Here is a 9,703-nt window from a genome sequence, read left to right on the forward strand (position 1 = left end):
TGAAAGAATTAATATTGTTAAAATACACACGCTACCTAAAGTCATATATAGATTATGCAATCCCTATCAAGATTCCATGGTATTTTTTACAGAAGTAGAAAAAAATTCTTCTAAAATTTATATGGAACCACAACAGAGACTGAGGAGCCAAAGCAATCCTGAAAAAGAAGAACAAAGCAGGAGGTATCTATTTACAATAGGTAAGACATGGAAACAACCTAAGTGTCCATCAATGAAAAAAATGGATAAAGAAGTTATGGTATATGTGAATACAATGGAATATTATTTAGCCATAAAAAGGAAATCTTTTTATTGGTTACAATATGGATGGAGCTTGAGGGCATTTTGCTAAGTAAAGTATGTCAAATAGGAAAAGACAACTGTATGATCTCTCTTATATGTAAAATCTTAAATAAGAAAAAAAAGCTCATAGAAAAAGAAATCAGATTTGTGGTAACCAGGGGTGGGTTTTGGGGTGCTGGAGAATTAAATGAAGTTGGTCAAAAGATACAAACTTCCAGTTAGAAGGTAAATAAGAACTGGGGATATAATATACAACATGACTATAGTTAACAACGATGTATAATATATTTGTAAGATTTTAAAGTAGACCCTAAGATTTCTCATCACAAGGAACAAAACATCATTTTGTTTTATTTTTGTACCTATATGAGGGGATGCCAGTTAACTAAACTTATTGTGGTAATCAGTTCACAATATATTAAAATCGAGGCATTATAGTGTACACCTGGAGCTTATATAGTATTATATATCAATTATATCTTAATAAAACTAATAAAATTTTTAAAGAAGTAAAACTTTAAAATTCATAAGTATGTAGAAATAACATAATCTTGAACAAGCATTGGTCAAAGAAGAGATCGAAAGGGAAATATAAAAAATATTGCAAGACACATGAAAAGGAAAACACAACATACCAAAGTTTATGAGATGCCACAAAGATAATGCAAAGAAGGAAGTTCATACTGATAAGCACCTACATAAAAAAAAGAACCCAAATAACCTAACTTTACATCTCAATAAGCTACAAAAAGAAAAGCAAACTAAACCCAAATTTAGCAGAAAGAATAAAATAAGTATTAGAGCAGAAATAAAAAATAGAAAATAAAAAAACAAGAGAAAAATTAATAAAATTTAGGATTTGATTTTTGAAAAGGTAAACAATATTGATAAACCTTTAGCTAACACTCAAATAAATAAAACCAGAAATGAAATAAGAGACATTACAACTGGTGCCACAGAAATAAAAAAGATCATGAGAGTACTGTGAACAATTATACACCAACAAACTGAATAACCTAGAAGAATAAACAAATTCCCAGAAACATACAAACTACCAAGACTGAATCATGAAGAAATAGAAAGTCTAAACAGACCCATAAATAGTATGGAGTTTGAATCAGTAATCAAATACCTCCAATGATGTAAAGCCCAGGACCATTTGGCTTCACTAGTGAATTCTAACAAACATTTAAGAAGAATCAACACCAACTCTTCTCAAACTCTTCCAAAACTAGAAGAAGATAGAACACTTTCAAACTTATTTTATGACACCAAAATTACCCTGATACCAAAGCAAGGGTTAGATATCACACACAAAAATACAGGCCAATATCCCTGATAAGTATAAATGCAAAAATCCTCAACTATCATAAATCAATTAATGTGATATACCACATTAACAGAATAAAGGATAAAAATCACATTTTTATTTCAACGGATGTAGAAAAAGCACTTGACAAAATTTAACACTATTTCATGAAAAACTCTCAACAAAGAACGGAAAATATCTCAATGTAATGAAGGCCATTTGTGAAAAGCCCACAGCTGACACTATACATAATAGTGAAAAACTGAAATGCTTTCCTCAAATATCAGAAATAAGATGTCCGTTTATGGCCATGCCATTCTGAACAAGCCTGATCCTGTCTGATCTCATAAGCTAAGCAGGGTTGGGCCTGGTTAGTACTTGGATGGGAGATCACCTAGGAAGACCAGGTGCTGTAGGTATAAAAAATAAATAAAATTTAAGGGATTGTAAGCTGACAAGGTCCTTGCGATCTGTGAGGTCAACCAAGGGTTGCCTCGCCTAAATAAAAAAAAGAAAAGAAAAGAAAAGAAAAAAGAAATAAGAAACAAGATGCCCAAATGGAAAGTACTATCATGTTCATAGATTGGAAAACTTAACATTGTTAAAATATCCATACTACTCAAAGCAATTTATAGAGTCAAAATCCCAATGGTATATTTTACAGAAGTAGGAAAAACATTTATACAATTAATATGAAACCACAAAGAAACCACAAATATCCTGAGAAAGAAAAACAAGGCTGGAGGCATCATACTTCCTGATTTCAAATTATACTACAAAGCTATAGTAATTAAAACAGTATGATACTGGCATAAAGACAGACTTATACAACAATGGAACATAATAGACAGCTCAGAAATAAACCCACACATATATAGTCAACTAATCTTTCACAAGGGCGCCAAGAATACATAATGGGGAAAGCATAGTCTCTACCCCAAATGGTGTTGGGAAAACTGGATATCCACATGCAAAAAAATAAATATCACCCCTAACTGACACCATACACAAAAGTCAACTCAAAAAGAATTAATGACTTAAACATAAGACCTGAAAACAAAATTCCTAGAAAAAAAAAACATAGAGGAAAAAATTCTTGACAGTGGTCTTGGCAATAAGTTCTTGTATATGAAGCCAAAAGCACATGCAACAACAACGACAAAAAAAAAAACAAGTAAGAATGCATCAAACTAATAAGCTTCTGCACAGCAAAGAAACAATCAACAGAGGAAAAGGCAATCTAGAGAATGGGAGAAAATATTTGCAAATCATGTATATGATAAGAATTAATATCCAAAATATAAGGCATTTCTATAATTCAATAGCAAAATATTTAATAATAGAATTTTTTTAAAATAGGCTAAATAAGTGAATGGACATTTCTCCAAAGAAGACATACAAATGGTCAACACATAGATGAAAAGGTGCTAAACATTACTAATCATCAGGGAAATGTAAATTAAAACCACAATGAGATATTACCTCACACCTGTCAGGATGGCTATTGAAGAGAATTGCACAATATGTGACAACATGAATGAACTTCTAGGACATTAAATAATTTAAATAAACCAGTCATAGAAAGACAAATACTCCATAATTCCATTTACACGAGATATCAGAACAGTCGAATTCATAGAATCAGAGTGTAATGGTGGTTGTCAGGGGTTGGGGTGAGGTAAAAATGAAGAGTTACTAATCAAGAGGCACAAAGTTTCAGTTAAGCAAGATGAACAAACTCTAGAGATCCTCTGTATAACACTGTACCTATAGTCAATAATGCAATGTACAGTATTTCCCCCTTATCCATCATGGGTGCTTTCCAAGACCCCCAGTGAATGCATGAAACAACAAAGAGTATCAAACCCTATATATACTTTTTTTTCCTATACATACACACCTTTCCACTTAAAGAAAGCACTTTATGGCTTCTCTTTGGCATATCCAAATTTCCAGCATTACTATTCTTGCACTTTGGAGCATTAAGTAAACTAAAGGTTACTTCGGCATAAGCCCTACGATACTGTGACAATCAATCTGATAATTGAGACAGCTAGGTGACTAATGGATGGGTAGTATATACAGCATGAATATGATGGACAAAGGGATGATTTACATCCTAGGTGGGATGAGTTGGGACAGCATGAGATTTCATCCTACTATGCAGGACAGCTCACAATTTAAAACTTATGAACTGTTTCTTTCTGAAATTTTTAAGTAAATATTTTTGAACCACAGTTGATTGCAGGTAACTGAAATTGAAGAAAATAAAACCACAGATAAGAGAGGAGACAAAGGAGACAAAAAATGGCATAGATGATAGAGGCTCTGTTCATCCCTCTGGTGACCAAATCAAAGTTGTGACAGAAACAAGGAGCAAATAGCAAGGAAAATCACCTGAGATCTAGATGAACAAGTTGTACAACTAGAGACAGAAATAAGAAATCGCCCTGCAATGGTAGGAGGTAGGATGGGGTAAGGACAGGAGGCTGTCCAGTCCCCAGCAGCTGAGTGGGACAGAGGTCATAGCAGCAGCAGCCAGCGGCTGCAGACACCTCTTAAAGGGGCCATGTCTGTGAGCGGACTTTCGTGGTGACGGACCTGCTCGCTCTGAGCACCAGCACTAGGTCAGCTGCGCAGGGGGCACCAAGTGTTACAGGGGGACACAGAGTTGTTGGAATGAGGGCCAAGGCAAGACTCGCTCTGTACAAAAGTGCCAGCTGTATCCATTGTTCCTCTATTGAGCCCTCCCTCTGCTCAGTGTGTGGACTCAGGGCCGCCATAGCTGAGACATCATCAAACTGGATAACAGAGGTCACTCTTCCTAGAGGATTCCCTGAAACTCTGCCTCCCCAAACTCATGGCCCTACCCAAGCCACATCCAGGTGTGTCCTCAGTGAGTCAAGTGCCCCTTGCTGAGCAGTGCCTAGACTCACACTAGTGGCAGCTGACTTAGGTTTCTGATGTGGCTTTTTGAGGCAACTATAAGCACAACATCTGTGGATTGCTTGCCAAATCTTAACAGGTGGACCCAGAGGGGCACAGGTTGGGGTTGAACTTGGCCTGAGTTGGACCCCTCTCAGGACTTTACCACTGGACACCTACCACACAAAGCCACACTAATAATACCAGGAGACTTAGGTCCTTTGCTTAGTACATAGAAACAGACACAGAAAAGACAACCAAAATGGGAAGACAAAGAAGCAGAAACCATATGAGAGAACAGAACTGAGATCCAGGAATAATGGAGTCAAGCAATCTAACAGATGCAGGGTTCAAAACACTGGTTATAAAGATGCTCAATGAACTTATGGGAAATGTAGATAAATTCAGGGAGAACTTCAACAAAGATAAAAAAACATAAATACGGAAATGGAAATTATAAAAGGGAACCAGTCAAAAATGAAGAATACATTATCTAAGATGAAAAGTATATTAAGTGGAATAAGCAAAGTGAATAAAGAAGAGGATGAAATGACCTATATAGAGGATGAGAAAACCAAGGACACGCAAACAGAATGGCAAGAAAAAAGAAGCCAAGACCATAATAATCATTTAAGGAGCCTATGAGACACTGTTAAATGTAAAAATATCCGTGTCATAGGGGTACCAGAAAAAAAAACAAGATAGTGAAAAGCTATTTGAATAAATAATGATGGGAAACTTCCCTGACCTGATGGAGGAAATAGACGTACAACCCCAGCAAGCTCAGAGTGTCCCAAAAACCAGGAACCCAAAGAGGCCCACACCAAGACACATAATTAAAACTACAAAGGTTAAATACAAAGAGAGAATCTTAAAAGCAGCAAGAGAAAAGCAGTTAGTTACCTACAAGCGAGCACCCATAAGACTGGTAGCTGATTTCTCAAAAGAAACTGCAAGACAGAAGGGCTTGGCAAAAAATATTCAACAGGATGAAGACCCAGGATCTACAATCTAGAATACTTTATCCTGCAAAGCTGTCATTTACAAGTGAAGGACAGATAAAGAGCTTCCCAGACAAAAATAAGCTAAAGGAATTTATCACCACTAAACCAGTATTACAGGAAATGTTGAAGGGACTTATTTAAGAAGAAAAAAACATGTATCAAAAACAGGATAAAGAATGATAATAACTACATTCCTATCAACAAGTACCTCAAATGGAAAAGAATTAAGTGCTCCAACCAAAAGATAGTGTGGCTGAATGGATAAGAAAACAACATCCCTACATATGCTGCCTACAGGAGACTCATTTCACAGGAACCCAAAGAGGCCCACACCAAAAGACACACACAGGCTAAAAGGAAGGGGATGGAAAAAGATATTGCCTTGATGGACCTAGAGAGTATTGCACTGAATGAAATTGGTCAGATAGAGAAAGACAAATATCGCATGATTTCATGTTCATGTGGAATCTAAAGAACAAAATCAACAACAACAAAAGCGAAAATAAACTCATAGATACAAAGAATATTTAAGGTCTACTACTCTATTAGCAACTTTCAAGTACACAATACAGCATCATTAACTATAGCCACCATGCTGTATATTACATCCCTAGGACTCATACACTTTATAACTAGAAGTTTGTACCTTTTGACTACCTTCACACATTTCACCAACCTCCCACCTCTCCCCACCTCTGGCAACCACTTATCTGTTCTCTGTATCTATACATTTGTTTTTTTAAGATTCCACATATAACTCAGATCATGTGGCTTCTGTCTTTTTCTGTGTAACATATTTCATTAGCTTGACACCCTCAAATACTAGTGGTGTTGTCAGAAATGGCAGGATTTCCTTCCTTTCTATGGCTAAATAAAGTTAATCAAGGGTGCTGAGACCATTCAATGGGGAAAGAATAGTCTCTTCAACAAGTGGTATTAAAAAGCCTTGATAGCCACTTGCAAAAGAATGAAGTTGGAGGGGTGATGTCTGCAGCATGGCCATGTGAGTATACCTCCATATCTCTCCCCTTGGAGTTACATGAGTTGGACAGCTATATTTCAACAAAGGATTCCCTGTTCAACATACAAACATGTCTGAGACATCACACATTGAGACATCTGAAGGCGGGTATATCTAAGTGAACAGTGAGGACAGGATGGGGAGGGGAAAGGAAAAAGACAGAAGCCATGCACAGTCCCATTGTCACTCCAACTCCAGCAGATGAGAGAGCAGTGAAGGACTGGGGTGCAATCCCCACTGGGCAAACCAAAGAGACAAAAACAGTAATCAGGCCTGGGTAGCGGGTACACATTAAGACTGGGCCCATGGTCAGAGTTGAAGAGTGGTGCAGAAAAAATTACAAAGCTCCACAGCCCACCAACACCAGATAAAGGATTCTGAAGATGCAGGAACCTGCCCACTCCTCCCTCTGTGTCCTGCCTGGCAGTAAAATCCTCACTCAGCAGACCATGAAAGGGCTGAAATAAACTTTTTAGTGTAAGTGGTCTGTAGTTACTGCAGCTAAACCAATGAGTAAGAGCAGAACCACAAATGTGCGAAACTGTTTTTCCCCACTTACCATTACCCCATCCATTGAGGTGCAGTCTGGTAAAGGCAGCTAGATTAACTCAAATAGAATATCTATACTGGTGGCTTCTGGCTACAGGAAGGCATCACTGGGAAAACTGAGAACACAGCCCAACATTTCCAGTCTACATGAATGGCATACCGAGACCAAGATGACTGGATCATAAAAGGGACACTCACTTCTTCTGGGAATACAGGGTGTTTTTAACAGCCAAGGTGACACTGCCCCACAGAGATCCTGGGAGCCCCAGTAGTACAGGTAAGAGAAAATAAAAACTTGCACCTCAGCACCACCTACCGAAAAACAAAAGAAAGACCTCTACTTATTAACCTGATAAACAGTGAAGTGTCAAATACTTTAAAAAGCAGATTTTATTCCCACAAATTCCCAGGCAGGAAAATAGTCCATCAAGCAAAATTAATAGTCCAAGTAATAAGGGAATTCAGAAATAAAAAGAAAAATCTCCAGAATATAAATTTAAAGAAGAATGTGACTTAAAAGACACAGATTTCAAGACTACAATTCAAAAAAACTCAATGAAATACATGAAAATGCAGAAAAGCAATTTAATGAACTCAGAAATAAAATTAATGAACAAAAGGAGCACTTCACCACAGATACTGAAACTACAAAAAGAACCAAACAAAAATTCTGGAGCTGAAAAACTCAATAAATGAGATGAAGAATGAACTAGAGAGCTTACAAAATAGAGCAGGCCAGATGGAGAAAGGAATTAGTGACATAGAAGATAGAAATCTAGAAATGACTCAGGTAGGAGAAAAGAATCAAGAACAAAATAAATGAATGAATGAATGAATGAATGAATGAATAAATAAATAGATAGATAGATAGATAGATAGATAGATAGATAGATAAAAGAACTTACAAGAACTATCTGTCTTCATTAGAAAGAGTAACATAAGAATAATAGACGTGCCAGAAGGAAAAGAGTAGGAGAAGGGAACAGAGAGTGTATTCAAACAAATAATCAATGAGAACTTCCCAAACCTATGGAAAGAACTGAATACTCAAATACAAGACGCTAACCAAACACCTAATTAGCTCAATCCAAAAAGGCCTTCTCCAAGGCACATTATATTGAACTTCCAAAAGCTAACAACAAAGAAAGAATTCTCAAAGCAACCAGGAAAAAGAAGATAGTAATCTATTTTTAAAAATTCATTAGATTATGATTGGATTTTTTATCAGAAACCCTACAAGCTAGGAGAGAGTGAAAACAAATATCAAATTGCTGAAAGAGGAAAATCACCATCCAAGGATAATATATCCAGCAAAGTTATCCTTTAGATATGAGGGAGAAATAAAGGCTTTCTTAGACATACAGAAGCTAAGGGAATTTACCACCACAAGATCAGCATTACAAGAAATACATAAGGGTGCTCTTCTACCTGGAACAAAAAGACAAAGGAATACAAAACTATGAGTAATGTAACAGACAGACAGAAGCAAAAAATTGTGATGCTTGTTCAGAAAGAGATATTAAACAAATAAAACAAAAACATAGTTTAAAAAAAGAAAAAGAATTGCTACTGCAATTTGTAAATGAATTCATAGCATAAAAAGAAATAATTTGTGACAACAAAAACATAAAAGGGGAGGGAGAAGGATTGAACTCACACAGGTGAATGGAGATAATATGCAATCAGAAGACACAGGACTACAATATGTATGAAACTTTCTTTTGCATAAACCTAATAGTAACCACGAAAAATCTAAAACTGAGACACATAACATAAAAAAGAAGAAACTGAGAGAAAAATCATTAGATACCACCAAACTAAGATAACAGACAGAAACACAAGGGAAAAGAAACAATGGAGACATAGATCTACAAGAAAATATAAGCTAAGATGGCTATAGGAAATTCTCATATATCCATAATCATGCTAAATGTAAATAGATTGAACACAACAATTAAAAGGCACAGAGTAGTGGGATGGATCAAATAGCAAAATCTAACTATATGGTGTCTTCAGGAGACACATCTCATCTGCAAGGACAAAAAGACTCAAATGAAGGAATGAAAAATGATACTCAAAATAAATGGTGTCCAGAGAAAAACAGGTATAGCTGTACTTATAGCTGACAAAATAGATTTCAATATAAAAATGATAACAAGATACAAAAATGTACATTTTATAATGATAAAGGGGACAATATATCAAGAAGATATAACACTTATTAACATATTTGTACCCAACCTGGGAGCACCAAAATTTATAAAGCAACTACTAAAAGAACTAAATGGAGAAACTGACAAAAACACAATTATAGTAGGGGACCCAAATATCCCATTGACAGCTATGCATAGATCATTTGAACAGAAAATCAGTAAGGAAAATCAGTAAGGAAATTGACATTAAATGACACATTCGACCAAATGAACATAATTGAAACTTGCAGAATATACATACATTCTTGTCTAAGTGCACATGAAACATTCTCAATTGTAGACCATATGTTGGGACACAAAACTAGCTTCAACAAAATTAAGAATATTGAAATTGTACCAAGCATATTCTCCAACCACAATGCTTTGAAATTGGAAATCG

General features: G+C 35.8%; 1 pseudogene; it reads left to right on the forward strand.

Moving 5' to 3' along the window:
- Positions 1-1,912: 1,912 nt before the first annotated feature.
- LOC120594071 (uncharacterized) lies at positions 1,913-2,031 on the forward strand (annotated as a pseudogene).
- Positions 2,032-9,703: the final 7,672 nt, after the last annotated feature.

The sequence above is a fragment of the Pteropus medius genome, unplaced genomic scaffold (genome assembly GCF_902729225.1).
Source record: "Pteropus medius unplaced genomic scaffold, Ma_sr-lr_union100, whole genome shotgun sequence".
Taxonomy (NCBI): domain Eukaryota; kingdom Metazoa; phylum Chordata; class Mammalia; order Chiroptera; family Pteropodidae; genus Pteropus; species Pteropus medius.